The sequence below is a fragment of the Argentina silus genome (genome assembly GCF_951799395.1).
Source record: "Argentina silus genome assembly, chromosome: X".
Classification (NCBI taxonomy): domain Eukaryota; kingdom Metazoa; phylum Chordata; class Actinopteri; order Argentiniformes; family Argentinidae; genus Argentina; species Argentina silus.
This window is the reverse complement of record NC_139653.1, coordinates 12,942,500-12,964,207: the sequence shown is the minus strand read 5'-3', so window position 1 is coordinate 12,964,207 and position 21,708 is coordinate 12,942,500.

The window sequence follows — 21,708 nt, the reverse complement described above, 5'->3', positions numbered from 1 at the left end:
TCAAGCATTTTGACCTATTCATCTAAAAACCCATCGTAAATTTTCACATGCAATCATTCACCTAGTGTAGTCAATTAAAGCTCTGAGTTACTGCACGTATCTCTGTGGAAAAAAACGTTCCTCTTCAGAGAGAGAAAAAGTGGCATTTAGCATCAAAGTGCTCTCTCCTAGGACAAAATTTGCCTGGGCAGTGAGACACTTTGAAAACCCCGCTGGTTGTAAAATTGGAAACTGACTTCCTGGGGCTGTATGTAAACTTGTCATTATTCTGTTAGGGTTTGCTTCATTAACCTGGCAGACACATGAACCGCTGCACATTTGATTAACTTCACTCCCTAACTCTTCACTCTCCTCCGTAAGCTCCACCTGCAGTCATGCTGTCACATCCTATTAGACCTACAGTTGCACACGACCTTTTGAAAGTGGGGATTTTTCGAAAAGGAGGAGGAAGAGAGGAAGCGTGTTCACTTGGTAAACATTTTTTGATTTGCTCCCATACATCAAGATGCGTGTTTCAGATGCCGTGTTGCTCAGAGAATGTTTGGGAAGTTCCAGCTTCCCACCATGATATTGTTTTGTACTTTCGTAGATAGACCTAGCTGGAGAAGGATGTCCTTCCGTGTGTCAGATCTCCTTTTACTCAAAGTCAAGTTCAAATGCATTCAAGAGAATCACCATACTCTTACCCTCCAAATAAAAAGGAATTTAGCCAGGGCATCCCAAACATTTTTTCATCATTTACAGTATGTCCTCAGTCCCATTAAAACAACTGTCACACATGTAATTAATTTCTATTGGAATATTAAGAAACAAAAACAGACCAAAATAGCAGTGAAAGAGCAGGAGCTGTCTGTTTGGGGTTCTCACCCATGTGTGACACGTGTATATATTAATTATCTTGTCTGTGATGATGATTCGTCTTAAAATCCATCTCCACTTTACTTGAGATTTATCCTCAGGAACACTGAGCGGAATGCCTCATCAAAGTTGCCAATGGGGGACTTTTACAACTAAGTCTATCCTCTTCCTCTAACAGTTAAGTGGATCCTGTCACACGTATTAAAAACAAATCCACATCAAAGTGTGACATCAAAGGGAAAATGGAACCCAAAACCCTTGTTAATAGAGTGAATTGCAGGGAGCAGGAGTCCTTGGAGGATGTTAGGAGGACATAATGGCACTGACAATCAATCGGCTGAGTGCTTCTCCTTTTTTCATGTAGGGGGTGTGGGGAGCTAGACTAGGAGCAGAGCTTGCTTATTCTTCACATGCTGCCAAAAGAGTTGGCACCCCGAACGGAGGGAGGGGAGATAAGAAGCGGGAAAATGTGATTGTGAGGAGCCACAGTTCAGAGGAAACCCTTCTGATGGGCCCCTTTGACACTGACAAATTAAAAAACATACTTCAGGGTTCAGTGTTGACAGTGTCGTGGCTCTAAATTACTACATCAATATAAGCGCTAGAAGGATAAGAGGGTTTGAGAAATCAATCTCATTGGAGAATGGCACTGTAAGGTATTACAGTGTTGCCATGCCGATATACTGGACGTGAATATAAAGAAATAAATAAGTTACATAATAGTCGTTTTCATGCACTGTATTAAAATTTACAAAGTGAACAGCAGCGCAAATGGCTTTACTATCCTGCTGTAATGCCAATGACAAGTCATACCCTAGTCTGTGAGTAAGTACGAACAGCAACTTTCAGAGGAATTTAACAGCTCTTGATGAAAATACGTAAATGTTTTCCTTTTGAGATGGAGAGCTTTGAGTTATTTAGTTATTTAGTTAACAATTAGCACTTTAATTTGTCATTATGAATTTGTTCTTATTACTTTTGATAATAGTCATTTGTATAAGAGGTGGCTTATATCATTGCCAATAAAACTATTAATATTCTGAGGTGGACCTGTAAAGTTTCAGGCATCTGGTTGGCGATAGTATGTATGTGTTTCACACCAATGCACCTGTGATATGGAAAGGCACATTAGCACTACAGTGATGACCTTGTATAACACACACTCACTCACACACACACACACACACACACACACACACACACACACACACACACACACATACACACACACACACACACACACACTAGCAAATCTAAGTGGTCGGTTTGTTTTATTATTAGTTATTATTAACTTAGCACAGAAAATAAATGGATTTGACCCCTCCGCATGCAAGTAGTGTAAAAAAGAAACTGTTACCACAAATATATTTTCCACAAGAGTAAAGACCAAGTTACTGTAGTTACCATGGGAACCCCTAAGCCGGCAGATTAGCTTTATTTTGTTTCAGACTGCCAAATTTCATATAACCTAAGCTTTGGGTTGGGGTTTTGCTTCAGAAGTCTGTCCAAAATCATTCAGGTATGTCAAGTTGTGAGTGAAAGACATCAGTTGACCATGTGACCCAGGAGATTTTATTTCAGTTGGTTGTTCCTGCAAGCGTGCTGATAACTCTTGTTTTCTCCTGACTTGTTTATTTGCTCAAGGTCCCTGTGGTGTGGCAACAATATTTTTTGCTCTGACTGGATTGAAAACATGTTCTTCCTGAAACATGTATATTTCTGTTTAGAGACCGATTGTGTGAAAAGAGGCACACCTCACCTCTGTCTCACAGAGGTGCATTGATAATCTCCATCCTGTGCTTCATAGCTCCAGCGCTCCTCTGAGAGCCTTTATCACTTCTGACGTGCATTCTCTGGCTATACAGGGACTCCAGCAGCACTCGCTACAGAGAATTCCAATATGAAGCTTCCATGGTTCAGGAAAAGCCCCTTGCAGTCTCCCCAAGTCCTGTGGCTGTCTTCAATTTGATGTCTTAGCTGTGATAGGCCTCCTACACATGTACAGCTTCAAGCCAACATCTACAGTGGAATATGAAACAAATGGTGAATAGGAGAATACAAAACAGCCTCTGTTGCTTTTGGTCTGCCAACAGGGCAGCCCCAGAACAAGGTTCAATGCATAATTTGTTGTAGGTCAGGTCAGTGGGAACACCAGCCCACAGTTGCTGTACAGTAGTTTTCTTTGACAATAGATTATCGTACCTTGACACTGATTGAAAACCCCTTGCCCACTTACAGTATAATATAATATAATCCAATTATAGCAGCTCATAAAGTATGTGCAACTTGATGAGGATCAAATCGGTCTTTTTGACCATTATACATGAGGAAATCATGTATTAGTATTTGTATATAAGTTGGCTGGCAGGGAAACACATATGTTAGTTTTCATGTGACATCGAGGCCTTCAGATTAAAGTTAATATAGTTATCAGTCAGCTTTATTGGGTGTTACACAAGTCTCCCTACTGAGGAGGGAACAAATTCTTGAAGACAATTTGTGTAACCTCTCATAGAGCTCAATTTCACTCATTGCAGTAATTGTCTTTTTGACATTGTGTGCTGGAAAAAATCATTCCGCAATGTCAGGGAGAGAAATTCAGCCAGCTGAACTGAACAAGAATATATTACCAATCAATTGAGCTTGCCTTCCCATGTTGAATCTTATTTGCTAATTATTTCCAATGGCCAAGTTTCACAGAAGTCTCTAAATTATTACACAGATGAAAGTGCCCCAAGAGGAACAAATTGTTCATCGCAGTTGGTGTCCTTGTCTCCGTGAAGGGAAAAAATGTCTTGTCATATATTACATTTCTGAGACAATAGCAGATGGGGAATTTTCATCATATAGGGAGCAGAAAATGCAGGGAGAATGACACAAATTATCATGGGACTTCTCCATCAGAGGAACATAGGCACCTACTGTGCTATATTAGGAAACTATGGTCCATAGGCATTATCTTTTCCAAATTTTTCCTCTTATCCTACCCAGTGCCCTATGGTTCTTAGCAGGTGGTCAGTTACTGCCGTGGGCCCTATTGTTGTAGGACTGAGAGGTACCTGTATACAGAGGAGTTGGGAGGAGAGCAGACTCCCACTTATACATGAGATCATTTCAGTAGTTATACCCCAGCTGAACACTATGTACTGTACCATTGATACATTGAAAATGGAGGAATGAAAGGCTTATGAGAGAAATCTCTTTCTGCTACCATTGGCATGGAAAGCATATTGGGAACATTTCAAACCACAGCATTTGTAGATCTACAGTAGGAGCACTATACATGTTGATTAATATTCAATTGAAGAATCCTTGAAAAACACAGTATGCCGCAGACCACACCTTCACTAGGTGTATAAACCATGAAAGGGGTTAGTTGCTAGCATGTACTGAAGCAACATAGCAACAAGACCCACTGAAGAAGCATAACAGAATTGCAAAATGACCTGTCATTCTTTTTTCTTGGCCCTCTCCAATAATCAGGTGATGTCCACACATGACATATTCTCTTTCATAGCATATTAACATTTTGATACCATTCAAAAATTATGACAGGAAAATTATGGTGAAGCCAAGGACTGGGAAAGTGTTCATTAGAAAATGTCAAAGTGCTTCTATTTGCAGTTCTCACAGATTTCCCTTTTATTTTTTCCAGAAAATTAGGTGCACTGTTTTCACTGGAGACAAAGCAGAGCAAATATGGCTCCAGGGGTTGCCATGTTGATAAGGTGAGGTCAATGCAAGCTCCTAATCGACTTCAACAGCTTATAGCAGTCAGCCTCTGGGTATTTCTGCACAGAAACATAGCACTGCAATGGAAGTAATAATTCAGTAATATCTGGACTGTGGCCAGGAACTGATGGCTGTGAAAAGCTTCCAAAACAGAAGAAGAATGTTAAAGAAGAATGGGGAGCATTACAGTGATGCATTGATACTGTACTCTTATGAAGGATTGGATTAATTAACTTCAATACAGAATAAGTGTGCAACATACAGTACATAGAATTTTTCCCAAACACCATCCCAACTGTTAGTGTCAAATGTCAAATGTCCCAGTGATTATTTATCATTTACTGTGACTGTAAAAAATAACAAAGTCACTACAGTTCAATGCAACTTGTAGGTATACAGTACAAACTAGTGAGGCTCCACTATGAAATAGAAAAGAAAGTTCCTGAAGAAGCTTGTGGGCTTGCTAAAGTTCATAAAGTTAAAAGATGGTAGATGAGAGTGTAAATGTGCTTAATGTTTAAAAAGTCTAAATAGTATCAAAACTCTGAATTGAAGTTATTTAAGTGGAGTCAATCTACATTGTAAAGCTGAATTAAAATTTCAAGTGGATACATTTTGAAATGTCCCCATTCTGAGCAAATGGCCATAGGAATTAATGGGATTTCACGCAAATTCGAGTTCAGCTCAAAAAATATATATAATGATTTTTTCAAGCAACTGAAGTTACACACAAAAAAGTGGTGGTAAAGCCATGAATAGGATTCTATGCCTACAGTACACTTTGTTAGTATAACAATTCGGAATGGAAGTTCTTTAAGTGGAGTCAGTCTACATGATAGATAGTTCAGTGGAGTGGGTAGAGAGTTGGTTGGTTAAGTGGTTGAGAGTGGTAGTTGGTTGGTTAAGTGAGTTGGTTTGAGTGAGGTAGAACTGGTTGCCAAGAGAGTGCATTGCTGTAAGAATGTGTTCTGTACTGTAGGTCTCCTGCTGCTTTTATTCAAGAGTTCTGAAAGTTCCATGGCAGTTGCAGTAATAATGGGGCTCGCAGAATGTTGGCCTAACACAACATACTGTTTTTAAGTTTTTGAGTTACAAAAAGCTGAATATTTTTAAAAGCATAAAAGGTTTCAAAAAGTTGAATACAAGCAACTCAAGTTAGACATCTGCACATAGTAAAGTTGGATTGGTGTAAATAGTTTAAAAGCTGTAGGAGGAATAATAATAATAATAATAAGTGAAAGTAAAATAAGTCATTGAAATTTTTAGTAATTAAAAATGTAGTGATTTAAGCTCAAATATGCAGCATGTACTGTACAGCAATGTGATTACTGCATTAGTAAAGCAAATCTCTCATTTCATGAAGTAATACATGAAAGGCAGCATAGTTTGATGATCTTTTCAGATGGAGATGAACCCATTTGGAGATGGGTCAATCATTAGATTAATCATCTCCTCATGGCCATGTTGGTTTCTGTGTGAAAATTGTACTGATTATTCTATTGCTGCGTGTTCACTGCATACTTGTTATTGCAAATGGTGGAGGAGAATTTCAGAACTAATAACAATTAAACTGTTACAATTGTATCAGTTGCCCGACATGTGTCAGAGATAAAATACGTATGAGATTAAATGATTACACTTTACATGAAGTTGCTCTTAAGCATTTGTAGTAACTGTGCACTGTGCCAACGTGTAGATACTATTGTGTTACTAACGTAATGGCTGTTTTATTACGCACGTATAGATCAAATACCAATCAAATAACCTTTTTCAGTTTTGTATCTCAAAAGTCAATGGAGGAGACATTACTAGATCAATAGTGTTAGACACCAGAATATCACATTGTCCCTGATGTTACTGGCATGAACATAGTAAGTCAACAAGCATGAAGAACAAAATCTAAGGAACATGACCTTGATTATAAAGACATTTTTCAATCAATACCTGGTCAAAAACATGTCTATGGGATGGATGTCTCAACCCTCCCCTCCCTACAACAGTCTTTTGTAATCTGGATCAGATCCAAGAATGGTGCATCTTTACTTCAACTGTGACAGGATTGAAATAAAATCTCTCTATCGCAGATGTTGTTGTCTCTGATTCTAGTGTGCCGGCGGGAGAGACATATTTATCTGACATGTCGTCTGACACTATAACTCACACAGTACAGTAACATGTTAGTTATGTGAAGACTGTTCAATATTGTCGGACATTTTTGGAGCATTTTCCATCAGCAATCTGTTTAATCCCTGCCTTCGGTGAGGTTTGTAGAGTATGTGGGGTGGTGTTTTTTTTTAGTTTTTTTACCTCATCATGAAATAGTTCAATTGAAACCATGTCTTAATTTATGGATAAATTGTGGAATGTGAGAGAAGGGTGAGTGGTTGCACTGGAGCTGTGGTGGGCAGTAGAGCATGGGATGTCAACACCGTATATGAGAGAGAATCCATAATGTTGAACAGCTGGTGAGAGCCATGGTGAATCTCATTAAATAACTACAGTATTCTTCTCATCTGAGACATGCTATAGTGAAACAGTTCCTGGAACCACATGGAGATTTACACAATTACACATTTGCCCTTGTTTTATGAGTAACTAGAGGTTAGGAATGTAAACCAGGTTCTCTGAAGGAGATGAGGGAGACCCCTCAATATGGGACACGAACTCTGTGTACCTATTTGCTGAAGATCCCTATTCAATCACGTTAGGTACAGGTGACGCTTGCAGGCAGACAGCCCCACCTAGCGCCCGCCCTATATATAGGACCTAGAAAGCGCACCCATTTTATCCAGCGAATCACTCTTCACAAGCTCAGGGCATGTTCTCCTACAGAGAACCTGGATTACAGTTGTGACCTGTAGTTCTCTTTCAGTCGAATCAAAGCGCCCTGATTGCCTGCTCCGAACTGGAAACCTGGATACAAGGATGTACCCTGTCTACATCACACAGTCTCCAAACCAGTACTGAGGACAGTGTGAACCACAGAGGGGGTGGTCACATCCAGGCTGTAAAACCTTTGAAAGGTATGTGGAGAAGCCCAGATGACTAAGGCACATCTCTGAAACAGAGACACCCTTGAAAAGGGCTCACAACGCCTACAACCCGCAGGTGGAGTGCGCCCAGACGCCCAAAAGGGGCTACAATGCCCAACAATTCTAAGCAATTGCCCCTACAATCCAACGGGAGGGGCGCTGTGTGGACATAGCCCTACCTTTGGCAGGGTTTGCAAAGCAGACAAACAACTGATCACAAAAAAAAAGTGACCAGTATGGCAGCTTGGCTGCGGTACGCCATGGAGATGACTTTGGGATCGAATCGAGTTAGAGGACTGTGGCCAGCACTAGTAACAATGTCTTATAAGACAGCATCTTTACATCAACAGTCTGAAGAAGTTCGAAGTGGTCACTAGTGACCATTTCAAGAACCAAAGACAGCTCCCACGAGACGGGACACACTGTCTGACGACCGGACGAAGATGTCATGCTCCCTTCATAAAACGACTGAGGAGGGGGTGCATCCCAGTGGCCCACCAAAGCCTACGAAGCCTATGTGGCATGCCGAGATACCAAAGCCTACGTGGCATGCCGAGATAGATCCATCAGCTCAGGATGAGGGTGGAACAATTGGCCCTGTCCTTGGGACAATAAGTCTCTGCCAAGAGGACACATAGAGCAGCTGGGCAATCTGCAACCTCCAAGGTCTCCCAGGCCAATTCGGGTCTATCAGGAGCAGGGGCAAACCGTTCACTCTCACTCTGTTGAGTGTGATAGGGTTTAGGCCTACTGGAGGGAAGGCATACAGGAGTGTGCATGGCCACTGATGGGGGAGTGCGTCTGTGCCTAGCGGGCCGCGGTGATCTGTGATAGTGAAGAATAATGGACATTGCATGTTTTTCAGCGATGCGAACAGATCTAAGGTTGCCACACCGTAGCATCTCCAAACCTCTTGGACAACCTGTGGGTGTAGTCAGCCATTCCCCTAGAATTTCCCTGGTCTTCCTTGCGATAGTAAGTCTGCTCCTGTGTACAGCTTTCCTGGCACTTAGTGGCCCTGAGGGACAACAAATGTTCGCTGCCCCACGTGAACAATCTTCATGCCACAGACAGGAGTTGGAGGGAATGCATTCCTCCTTGACGATTGACATACACTACTGTGGACTTATTGTCCGTTCTGACCAGGACGTGATGTTCCTGCTGGAAACAGAGAAAATGCTTGAGGGCTAGAAACACTGTGTAGAGCTCGAGCACTTTTAACAGACCTGACCAAATGCAGCTTACTGGGCGTCCGTTGTGTAACATTGAAGTAACACATGTGTTGTTACAACCCTTTACTCGAGGACTCTTCCCATGCGGGAGCCCCGGAGCCAGAGGGACAGGTCTCTCTACCACGCCAGAGGGACAGGTCTCTCTACCACGCCAGAGGGACAGGTCTCTCTACCACGCCAGAGGGACAGGTCTCTCTACCACGCCAGAGGGACAGGTCTCTCTACCACGCCAGAGGGACAGGTCTCTCTACCACGCCCGAGGGACAGGTCTCTCTACCACGCCAGTGCTGCTAAACACTGTGTGGAGACGAGCACTCATCGTTGTCTGTGGCGAATCGGCTCCAGTTGGAGTGAAAACACCCAGAGCTGGAAGTCTTGCATGTGGAGGAGGCCAAGCTGAACAACCACAATCGATGAAGCCATTAAACCCAAGAGCCTCAGACACGTGTGGTGCGAAACCCACATAGCTGTCCAAAACACCTGCAGACACCCTGACAATGCTGTGGAATGGAATTGTATGAGCAAGCTTTTGGCACAATTCATTGAAGCCATGTGATAGCAGTATCGCTGTGTAATCCAATGCCTATGCCTCAGAGTCCACGTATACAAGCCAATCATCGATATATGCGAGAATCGGACTGCCTCTCCGCAATAGGGGGACAATGGCGGCTTCAACACACTTTGTGAATGTCTTTGGGATCAGGGAGACACCGAATGGCAGAATCAGGTATTCGTAAGACACTCCCAAGTGGGTGAATTTCAGAAACCTTCTGTGTGTCTGACAAACCTGGATGTGGAAATACGTGTCTTTGAGGTTGACCATTCTAAACCATCGTGGGACAATGGGTTCCAACGAGGCCTTGTGTGTAAGCAGAGAGGTCTGGGGTGTAGAAAGATCACTGAGTATCTTTCGGCTGAAGTCGAAGGTGGAGGGAAGAGGCCTCATGATCATGACCTGGTCAGGGAAGGGCCTCTTCAGGGAAGCCTGCCCTCTCCAAGACTTCAAGACTTCAAGACTTCAAGACCTCCTCCCATACAGCCAAGAACCTTGGGGTGATCCTTGACAACCACTTATCCTGTGTGGCGAACATCACAGCGACAGCACGCTCCTGTAGATTCTTTCTGTACAACATAGAAGGATACGTCCATTCCTCACCAGAGAAGCAGCACAACTTTTGGTCCAAACACTTGTGATCTCTCACTTGACTACTGCAACGCACTCCTGGCTGATCTCCCTGCCTCCACCATCAGGCCTCTGCAGCTCATCCAGAACGCTGCCGCCCGTCTGGTGTTCAATCTCCCCAAATTCTCCCATGTCACTCCCTCCGCTGCACCCTTCACTGGCTCCCAGTAGCAACTCGCATCAGATTCAAGACCCTGGTGCTTGCCTACCGGGCGGCAAAGGGAACAGCCCCTCCCTACTTGCAAGCAATGGTCAGCCCCCAAACCCCTGCCCGATCACTCCGCTCTTCCACCTCGGCTGGCTGCCTGGCACCGCCGCCTTTACGTGGATGCAGCAGCCGCACTACTCGGTCACGGCTTATCACCGTCCTGGCACCCCACTGGTGGAACGAGCTTCCCACTGCTGTCATGACTGCAGAGTCACTACCAATCTTCCGCCGTAAATTGAAGACCCATCTCTTCAATTTCTTAGCGGTCCCCCCTAAAGACCTCTTCATTCCCACTACTCCCCTGTACAAGTTTCTCTCCTGTTAAAAATAAATAAATAAATAAAAATAAAAATAAAAATAAAAATAATAATAATAATAATAATAACAATAATAATAAAAAATATGTTTTCCTTCTTCTAGCATTGTGACTGCCAATGGCCCCTGGTCCAAGCATTGATTACTTTTTCTTATGATGACTGATGGATAGATGATTCACTTACTGAAACAAATGTATTTGTTGTAAGTCGCTTTGGATAAAGGTGTCTGCTAAATGCCATAAATGTAAATGTAAAATGTTTCTCCGAATGCGGCCGGTCCTTGAAGGGAAGGACAGTGGTGTATACCTTCTTATCCTTTTTCCTGGACTTCAGGTCACCCAGGGCCACCCCAAACAGCCCAGCCGTGTTGATGGGTCCATCGAGGATGGCCCGGCTCTCCCTGTCAGAAATTCTGGACTTATTGTCCCACCACAGACATGATGGTGTGGGTCACGTGGTCCGCAAGGTCAGTTTTTCCATGTCGACACCTGCTCCTGGGCCCTTGGCCTCAGAGATGTTGTGCACCAGCTCTGCCAGGTAGACTGACAGAATTGTGTTAGCGTTCACCTCACAGGCCTCCTGTGCTGCAGAGCAGTAGATCCAGTCGTAGGTGTAGAAACTGAACTGGTCTATGCTTCTGGGTGCGGCAGAGGCACCAGCCTTCGGGTCGAGATATAATAACTTTAGGAATTATCATCGAGCTAGCAGGGGTTCAAACAATTCTAAAGAATTGCAAGCACACAAGCTAGCTATCAACCTTCTCTTGTTAGCCTGCTAACTCAGAGAGTAGCAGGTGTGCACAAGGTGTAAACCATTGAATTTGGCTTACCGAATATGTCGATATTCTGCCCCAGGAGAATCATAGGACTCTCAGTAGAACACAGTAGCAGACTGGCCATCTGAAGCACCGGGAAAATTCCTGGTGGACTGGTCGATCTGTGGGTTTGAGACACAGCCCACCGGTCCATCTCTCTTGGCGTATCCATTCCTCCTATCGCGTGATTGAAAAGGGGTCTTCAGCAAATAGGTACACAAGAGTGACTGAAAGAGAACTGTGTCTGACAGTTTCTTGGTTTCAAGATATGTTGTCAATACTCTACACTAGGCTGTATTAATGTGATATTATGCACTGTGTGTTTGGTAAAGTCAAACATGACAAACATGACATTGTCAAAGAGATAGTGGACAGACCATGTGAAACTGAGATTAACATGTGGGCTGTTCTTTTCTGCAGGGTGTCTAGAGGTGTCACAGCCTCTGAGAAAGGTACTGTGGTACTCAGCAAGCTACTGTACTGACGGTATCTTAGTGACACTGTAGCACCAGAGGAAACAAAGCCATTCAGTTCAATGATCTGTTGTGACATCATCAAATGTTATCTATGTCAGATGTATATTCAGTATATGGAAATGAGAGTCCTGCTTCTTGGATAATATAGTGAACTCATATTAACCAATCAAACACATAACAATGAAGTTGGTGATTAAATATGTACTATTTTTTAATCACATAAACTAAAGTATATCCGCTTAGTGAAACATGCTTGAAAATCCATTAAATAACAGTCACTGAGGATCGATAGAAATAGCCTGGGAATACTGCATGAGTAGAGCGAATAAACAATGATAGCAATGCTGTTATGGGCTATACAAACTCTTGTCAACAAGATAAGTTGTTTTTGCACATATTTCCATGGCTGAACATTGCTCCAGGCTTCAGTCTCTCTGAGTGTGTATTTTAAGATTCATTATATCCGTACCTGTGGCTGGCTGGTGTTAACACCTCTAAGCATGTTTTGACCTGGTGTGTTTCGGGACTGCTCAGCAGGCTGAAAAGAGAAGGCCTGGGGAAAACATAGCAGGGTCCATCTTGTTGGATGATGCAAGACTGAGCTGTCACATTGATGATAGGGTGGGGAGGTGAAACCAAAACCACCCAATTATCACATGACCTATACTGAGATTAATAGGTCATTATGTGTAGATGATTGTCTTACTCGATAATGTATCTTGTGACATAGTGGATGCACTGCACTTAGTATATGAACCAAAGGTTTTTGGATGGATACTATGTTGTATACGAATGTGAATATGAGTTGATATCAGCTAGGACGAATCACACTGAAAATAAAAGGATGCCCCATTTGTCCTGCTGCCTACTATTCCTCATCAACCCACCAACACCCAACATGTCAACATTCTGAATCAACTCTGCAAAAAAACAGATCTAATGAGTTTAAGGGCAGGACCTGTGCAGAACCCAACCTAAATCTGATACAGTGAGCCCCAGAGTAGCAGACTACACTTCCTTGAACTGTCAGTTCATCCTGCACATCCTCACATTCTGTCACACAGGCCTGGATCCCAGCCAGGCTTCAAGACAGAAAAAATAGGAAAATCATCAAAACATGTCAAGGACTCAAACCGTTTCATCATAAACTCTCAATTGGTGGAGCGCCTTTTTCAACTTTGGTGATAATAAGCACTTTCCATTCTGGCTCATCAAGCGTGAGCAACTGTTTAAACAAAGCTGAGTTTTCTCAGGTACCTGTCTTTAGGAGGGGGAACTGCTGTGTGTTTGAACTGTTGCTCTGTACTGTTTTGCATCACTGAATTGAATTTTTCTGGGTATCACCCTGCTACCTGACCCACTTTCTCTCCTTTGTATTTCCAATATTTATATATATATATATAAATATATCCAAGTGATATGAAGGCAGATAAATAGTATATTATTCTACCAGAGTTAATGGAGTGAATAGCATTTTATTGTGGGAATCTATCAAATAAAGGTCTAAATTCTGGATAACATGTCTTTATGGAAGATGTCTACAATTGGTGGTGAATGAGGTGACTTTCCTTTGTACAATCTCAGTGAAATGGATCAAGTTTTATCATTAGCTTTATTCATCTTGCATGTATTGAATGGTATATTGATTGTCTGCACATACTGTATTATATTTAAACTATATTGATCATTATGATTGTCCCTCCTCATTTGTTTTACAGCCTTCGTTGAGGTAAAACAATTTACAGTAATAAGGAGATATTCAAGTAAACAGTCAAGTTGTGCTTGTACTGTATCAAGAGGGGAATTGCTGCTTGTTGTGGTTTGTGGTTCTGTGGTTTGTGGGTTTCTCATTTTATGAATAAAAGGAAAGGTGACTTCAAACATGGCCATATTAAGCCCTCTGAAACTGAAGTTGTGAAACTGTTGTTTGAAAGCATTTTGCTATGTATCCTGTAAAAAACACACCAAATACTGTACATAAATTTATTTCAGTCTACAAATGGCAAAATGTCCATGTAACAGCTGCACCATCACCTTGTTCTGTGTTGCTTGTATTAATCTCATGTGCTAATCTCATGGTTTACCATATGTACAACTCCAGACATTATTATTCAATATGACAAACACCCCCCTTAGAAAACAGTGTGAGGAACGAGCCATGTCTAGGCAGAATCATTTGTTCAGGTGGCAGTGACAGGCTAGTTCAGTAAAGTAGCTGTGACATCTGGCCTGGATCTGCCTAATGAACTAACACGTTCATGTTGGCACTAGTGAACACACCATTTATTAGCAGGCCTGGAACACACTCAGGGTGTACTCTATTTGTTAATGACAACAGGCTCCAGATGACAATACCTCTCAGCATGTGTGGAATCAAGTGCTGGAGTGCCGTGACTTTCTCATGCATTATATGGGTGGAAGGTGATGCTATATTTGACAGCAGGACAAAATACTTAAACAATAATGTGCATCATCCTTCAAAACAAAGCATACTGAAGCAAATCATGTTGAAACTAATTACTTTTAATATTATTAACACTGGCATGAAATATCCATTTCTAAAGTTTGAGCTCCTGTGTAGAAATTGAGCACAGCATAAAGTACATTTTAACCTTAAATAGTTAACCTTCAGAGCTTATCACTTGCAACACCTCATGTCAGAATGTCAGAAACCTAATCCCCAGGCTATTGCACACCGCGCATAAAAGCCTGGAATAAAAACGACTCAAACCTGGCCTTAATTGGAATGAATTTACTGAGTATTTGTTATTATTTGATGAATTCAGTGAAAGGAAAACATATGGTGGCAATTACAATGCCACCTACTATAGCACACCTGTGGCTTAGAAAGCCTCCTGCTATTTAACAAATAGTAATTGGTCTCTTCTTTATTTTACTGTTGTGATCGCCTGCAGCTCGAAGCAGGCTACAGATAGAACATAAGATAAATAAAAATGGATTGCATATTTTTTTCTCTCTAACCAGTAGGACTCTTAGAAGACATTTGGTGTAGTCTGGTAGGCCTATTTCAGGAAATATGGCAAAACATTGTAATTATTATTTTTTCTTTTATGGAAATCACACCAATACATGAAGGTGACACATTAAACATTTTTAAACGATTGTGTAATGAAAGTGTTGAAGAGAGTTCAGAGAAATATGTGAACTGATTGGCTAAAACTAAGTTCCAAACCATACATTAATCTCTGACAATCACACAGCTGAGAAAGGGGTGCTGGGAAGTTGGGTTAATTTATACAACCTGATGGCTTTTCAAAACAAAGAACATGACCGACATCTGTCAACTGTAATTCTGTTAGTTATTGTATATAAAATGAAAATGGGGTATACTGTTCTTAAGTAACTCACTTTATCGTTAGATTAATTCTGACAAACCCTTTTATAAATCTAACAAAATGCTTGTGACTCTTCCTGATACTATTTTCCATGTGTTCCATTGAGATCTTTAGGATTCATTACTAACAAAGCCTTTTTATTGTCACAATTTTGAATGTCACACCAAATGATATAGTGTCACACCATAGGATGAACCACAGCACACCACAATTTGTCAATGCAAAAATGTGTATTATATACATTTAACATTCAAACAAAAAGACACACTAATAAAGACTAGTATCACTTGTATAGTATTGCCTGGTAAGTATTGTTTACTGCTTACATCTGCTGAATATTAACTACTGGTAAGTATTGATCACTCATATGTCAGGTAAGTATTGATTACTCATAACTACTGGTAAGTAAATCAGTCATATCAACAAGGTTGCTGAACAGTGAGGTTATTTCTGCTTTCATAAACATTCATTTAAAACATTCATTTAATACAGGGCATAATTCATTCTAGTAAATGAGTTAAACAACAACTGAATATCACAAGTTAATGATATCTTTCTTGTCATGTCAGCTGAAGTTTTTGTGTCTGTGTGTGTTCACACTTCATTATACACCCACCGGGCACTTTATTAGGAACACCTGTACACCTTCTCATGGTGGAGGTGGTGTAATGGTGTGGGGAATGTTTTCTTGGCACACTTTGGGCCTGTTAAGACCAATCAGTCATCGCTTGAATGCCACAGCCTATTTGAGTATTGTTGCTGACCATGTGCATCCCTTCATGGCCACAATTTACCTCTTCTAATGGCTACTTCCAGCATGATAATGCACCATGTCACTAAACAAAAGTCGTCTTAAACTGGTTTCATGAACATGACAATGAGTTCAGTGTTCTTCAGTGGCCTTCCCAGTCAACGGATCTGAATCCAATAGAACACCTTTGGGATGTGGTAGAATGGGAGATTCACAGCTTGAAAGTGCACCTGAAAAATCTGCAGGAATTGCGTGACGCAATCATGTCATCATGGACCAAAATCTCAAAGGAATGTTTCCAACATCTTGTGGAATCAATGCCACTAAGAATTGAGGCTGTTTTGAGAGCATAGGGAGGCCCTACCCAGTATTAGTATAGTGTTCCTAATAAAGTGATCAGTGAGTGTACTTAAGGCAGTCGTATTTCAAGAGCGTGGCAAACCGACTGCATGGCTTTGGTTCTGATGTCTTGATGGTGGTGATGTCAGGCTGGATTTCCACTTCATGGTTAAATGAGTTTTCTGGGGATGAAGGCATTAAGTTCATTACCACTTGTAGATTTATTTTCTTTGTCCTGTATTTTAACTGTGCATTTCTCCATAATTCTCTAAGCTTTTCTCTTTGTGATGGTGGAAGAGACTTCACTCTGAATGTTTTGATTTCCCCTTTGAGTTTCTTCTCTTTGTATCTGTTAACAGAGAAACAAAACAGTGTTTTCAAATATTTAAATACATACCCAATAATTAGATTAAATTAATTGTAATTAATTGACATTTGCACATGTTGCACCACGGCATATTTGACCCAGGTCTGCCTACTATTCTACCAATAAGTTTAACAATTCTATTTACTTGGTCTTTTTCTCAGGACTTCCTCTCTCCTTGCAGGATCTGCGTTTAATCTCTCCCTGTATCTCTGTGTTCTTTCTGCACTTTCTACTGTATGTGCCTCAAGCTGACAGAACAAAAAGGAAGCATGTGTGAGTAAGTATGACAAATGGAGTAGGTAAATATGGATTAAGTGTGACAAATGGAGTAGGTAAGTATGGATTCCCCTGAATGGAGTTGGTATACATCTTTTTTTATGTGATGATAGACAAAAAAGGGTTAAAAAGGACAAAACATACATTAAACTTAGCTATTAGTTATAAAATACAAGAATGAATTGAAATACAAGAATGACACCATATGAGGTGTTATGCACTTAGCACAACATTGGGCCTTGGAGTTATATGTTAGCATGCTAACAGCACACCCACTGCAACATGGCAACATAGATTTAAATCAAAAAAGTAATTTATCTTTGGCATTTTTATGTAAAAAGCGTCACTAAAATACACTGGGAAAGGGTACTGAAGTGGAAGTGCCAAAAAGATTTGATTTATTGAAAAAATTACAAGAGACAACTCACTTCATAACCCTTCCATGTCCTTCTGAGATGTTTTCTGTACTTCCTGGTTGAACAAGGACCCCTCCTCCCCGTTTAAATATCACAAAATAGTGTCACACCATATGATATCCATTTCTGGGACAAAATCTTTTTGATCAGAGCTGACTTTGAAAAGAGCAGACTCACAAATAGACATCTGTATTATCATTCTGTACTTTATTGAGGAAAATTGCATTTATTTTTCTTAGTTTTATTCAAGTTTAAACTTGAATAAACTGTGAAACGTGCTTGGGATAGTCACACCATATGAGCTTTTTCATGTTTGGTTGAAAATTGTGAAAAGGTGAGTGATGAATTGCATGAATGTTCAGTATGTTCATATAAAGCAGCATGTTCTGAACAATATAAAAAGGTTTTTTGACAAATTTAATTTTTATTTATTTGTGTTTGACGCTCGGAACCAGAAAAAGGCCATGTCACGTCAACCACCCACATCAGATTTTCCATAGGGATCCAAGCAGTGAACTCCTGAGGAAATATTTATGGACTACATGGCTGCTAGAGACATACAAACTACACACAAGTTTGTAACATGTGACAATAGCCACATATCACAAAGTTACGTGTTACAGCTTATCTGCGGGAGCAAGGGAACTATAATTATGTGGTGTATTACAAGGATATCCACACTCTTCAGGAGTCAACTTTTAATGGCTAAAATAATATGGAGAATCCTCGCAAAAAACGATGGGATCCATTTTAAAACACATTAATAAACAGCCATCGGAAGTGTGCGGATATCGGCTGTTAATGCACATGCTGTCATGCATTAATGCTTACTGATTATATTCCTCTGTATAATATAGCTTTGTCTCTGCTTTAACCTACTACTGACATGGCAAGAACGCAACTCAATCAAAATCTGCATGACCCCTTGTGGAAGTGAAGTGATTTCTGGGGTACACTGCAACTGAGTTCAAGGTAAAACTTCAATGTGCTCTAAACCACAGGTGCCAAGGACACAGCAATCACAATTACGCAGCTGTCAGTCTAAATTTGTACGCGTTTCAGTTGGGTTTAGACAAGAAACTATGCTAAGCTAGCTGACACAGCAATAGCATGTTTTTTTTCCTTTGTTCTGTTTCTTTCCTCGTCCATACAGCAGCATCGCAGAAGATGGAAGAATCAACTGTTCTTCAACAGAGGAATTACATTCACTGTTTTCTGCCTAAAGTGGGGACATAGAAAGAAAGAAATGTTAACAGAACACTGAAGTTGAATTACAGTTGAGAAACATCTATCACTTGAATGTGAATGCCTCAAATAAATAAATAATACGGCCATCACTCTCAAATAAAGAAAATAAATTACAATTGAACACATATCAATTTAAGACATCTGCAGACATATCAACAGTCATATGTAACCATAGTATTATGAAATGCAATCCAGACAGTTGCATACTTCACATCAAGAAAACAAATGCAGCAAATGAAAAAACATAAACAACAACCATATGATTTGCATATGCGAACAGAGCATCCTCATATCTTTTTGTATTGATTGTGAGTGTATATGGCAGTTAAAATTGACATGAGAGTGTGTTCTTTCACCTGGCGAGGTGGACTTGTCAACCTGGACAGGGAAGATGCCTCACGTTCAGAGAATCCTCAAGTGTATCTGAAATAGATGAAAAAAAAAAGCTTGACAGTCTGGGTATAGGAGAAATGGATTTACTTGGTTAACGGTTTTCCTGGTCTGATTTAGTGTTGGGTTTCAGTGTATGTGAAATAGATGAAAGAGAAAGCTTGACAATCGTGTTAATGGTGTTATTTATATAGCTACAGGCAACTTAAACCATTGGCCATCCTATGTAATTTGAAGTGTCGAATTGTGTCAAATGTCAATTAACTACATTTGGAGTTAAATAAGTACAGTATGTTGATTTCTCTAAATAACATGTTGATTCTTCTTGATTGCAATGGCTCTGGCTACTCACTCCCTTTACACCCTTCCCTGCCTCTCTCTGCCAGTCTGCTTGGTGGAGGTTGGCATGAGAGAGGGGTCTTCCTTGCATGATGAGCAGTCACCATCCATGCCATGCAATCAACATCTGCCAAGCTCATTTGTGTACTGGCAGGACTAGGAGGCTGTGGCACCAATCGTTGCTGCAACAGTAATTCAGTTTTCTTTTCTCTATCTGTGAGATGATCATGGAAAACAAACAATAATAGAAAATAAAACCATTTCATGGGTAAGCCACTCAGCTGTAAACTCAGCAATTGGTGTGCTTATTAACTTGTGAGTGAATCTTTTTCTTGTTAATACGCCTGCATCTGCTCCAGCAATCCTCCCTCTGCATAGCAATAATGCATTAATATGTGCCTTTAAATTAAATAACGGTAAACTATTACTACACTTTATGCTGCCTTTTATCATGCAGGCTATGGTGTGGTTCTTGCAACCATCTTTGATTTCTTCACAAATCCTCAGATAGACTTTGCCAAGCGCATTGTGTCGTGTGTGAGGGAACAAGTCACTGCCAAAGCCCCTCTGCAAACAGATGGGGTCATTGTATCACTGTCAAATGTTTTGATTCTTAGTCAGGTTGGATTAATTTTCTCTTCAGTCATACTTCTGCAGACTTCTCCTCGGTTCTTGTACGGTTGAAAGTCTTATAGCTCATTTCCAGTGGAGAAGGAATGTGTTATTTTCCATATCAATATTATTGTAGTGCACACAGAACATGAATAGGCTAATTCCTAAATAAACTGTGATGACAGCATAGGCATAGATATTCTACATTTCACCTGAAGTTACGTAAAAACCAAGTTGCATTTCAACATGGATCCATTGTATATGGGTCCTTATACAACGGGTTGATCAAATCAAGCATTGTGATCGACCTCATCGCGTTTTTTAAAACGTGTTTTTCAATAATGAAAACGTTGCTAGACCTATAGACGGATTCTGGCAATAATGGATTTGTCATTTATGGTTGCTACACAAAAAAACTGGCCCAAACTACAGTGATATTTCATGTATTCCAGAAACATCAACCAACCTGCATCCCTAACTAAGGTAATAGTTTTATTAACTACTTTTATAGGCGAGGGGATAAACCCATACCATATATAATGAAAAAAAAAGCACTTGCAAAATTGTTTGTTTGCAGAATTGTTTCGGTCAGTGTAAACCTGTTGTATAAAAGCAATAACACATGAGAGGGTCTGCTATATCGAGGATATCAGAATGGCTGTGATGGTACGACCGCATCACAGCCATTCTGATATCCCAGGTTTACACTGACCGGAACAATTCTGCAAACAAACAATGTTGCAAGTGCTTTTTTTGCTTAAATAGTGTATATTGGAGTATTAATTATATAGACTTTTTCCTAGGGCATATTTTTTATAAATGTGAGGCACCTTGGTCTCTGACAACCGCTTACATTGCATCTAAAAGAACAATGACTAATGCTATTGTCTTTGGGAATTCAGCTCCGGTAATGAGTCATTGGTAATCTGTATGTGAGACGGGTTTTAACAATGGTGCACACTTTAAGAAATGTACACCAAAATTCATAGCAGGCTTGGGGATTTGAGCCCTTGGCTCATGTCAAGCTGGCGACATGCTTGTTATGAAAATGGATCTGAGAGTGCTTTTGGCAAAGACGGCATGAATGGCACTGGCAGTCTTCTTCCCCCAGCTACACAAATCACTCCCAGTCACAACTACAAATAAACAGCCACCATGCAAATGTGCTCTGGAGGACTACTGAGGACAGGACACAGAACACACCTGCTGGGAGCCAAATGGCTCAGATGCTCCGAAGATGGCTTTCAATGTCAAGGACGACAGATGACAGTGAGGACGACAGATGTTTATGAAGCCAATGTCAAGCCTAGCGTATACCAGTAGGCAGAATTTCTTCATGTATGTAAATTGAATTAAATTTGATGTAAATTGACTTGGTTGAATATTGAAACAATTTATTGTTCACCATTCACAGCTTATGTTAAAACAATATCAATAGCAATAGTATTTGTATAAAGCAAAACTAAGGCTATGCCTTTACGCTAGCAACTCCCAACAGTTTATCAAACAGTTTCTTAGTCATTTATGTACCAAGGACACAAAATCAGAAAATTTTCCAGCAGGTGTGTGCAGCCCAGATACTTACCAGGCTCATTTGCACAACAGGCTGATTTATGTTGGTGCCCCGCACTTCTGATTGGCAAGAGCACCTTCCCCTGGGAAGAGTTCACTGTGTGTTCCAATATAGAGAGTTCAACAACCTGAAACAGAAAAGGAAACAACATGTAAGTGGTGATGAACAAATAGGAAAAGGGACACACCT